This window comes from Pteropus vampyrus, unplaced genomic scaffold (assembly GCF_000151845.1).
Source record: "Pteropus vampyrus isolate Shadow unplaced genomic scaffold, Pvam_2.0 Scaffold464, whole genome shotgun sequence".
NCBI classification, from domain to species: Eukaryota; Metazoa; Chordata; class Mammalia; order Chiroptera; family Pteropodidae; genus Pteropus; species Pteropus vampyrus.
The window spans coordinates 190,876-191,440 of record NW_011889245.1 but is presented as its reverse complement, the minus strand read 5'-3'; the positions used below and the strand labels follow the sequence as shown (position 1 = coordinate 191,440).

At 64.4% G+C, this 565-nt stretch overlaps 1 protein-coding gene across 1 annotated transcript in view; it reads right to left on the bottom strand.

The window, feature by feature from the left end:
* The window catches only part of LOC105306913 (CUB and sushi domain-containing protein 1-like), a 185,200-nt gene that overhangs the window by 15,205 nt on the left and 169,430 nt on the right, over positions 1–565 (bottom strand). The gene's annotated exons all lie outside the window — the stretch shown is intronic.

Below are 565 nucleotides of genomic sequence, written 5' to 3'. Positions count from 1 at the left end.
GAGATGCGGACACACGCGTGTCGCCGTGTCGCGAAGAGACCGTAGCCGGCCAGGCGCAGCGATGTCAGCGGGCCTGAGGCTGGAGCGCATGGCGCCCCGGTACCGCGGACCGCGCGTGCTCGAGGGGGACCCTGCCGCACCGGCCCGGGCGCCGGTTCCTGACCTAGTCTCTCTGGTTTTTCCTGGTTATGGGAAAATCAACCTTATTTTCTCCTGTTTCCGCAAATACATCGTAGGATATTTTGCCGTGTTCGTAACACGGACATGTCCGCAGGGCAGGGGATGCGTGCGGTGTGGACGCCGCCGCGGTCTCCGTGGTCCCCCCGCCTTGGGAGGGGCCTGGCGGACGAGCCCCCTGCGAGCAGACGGGGCCGGGACCCCGCTGCACTCAGAGGCAGAAGTGAAGGTCCCCTTCTCCCTAAACGGCGTTTTCAGCAAGCCCACTTCTGGGGACGCGTGACCAGGACACAAAGATGCTGTGCCCATGTTCATGCTTCCCTTTTCGGGTGTCCCGCTGGCCCTTTTCCTGTCTTCCCGGACGGGCCACACCTATAACGCGCCCCAG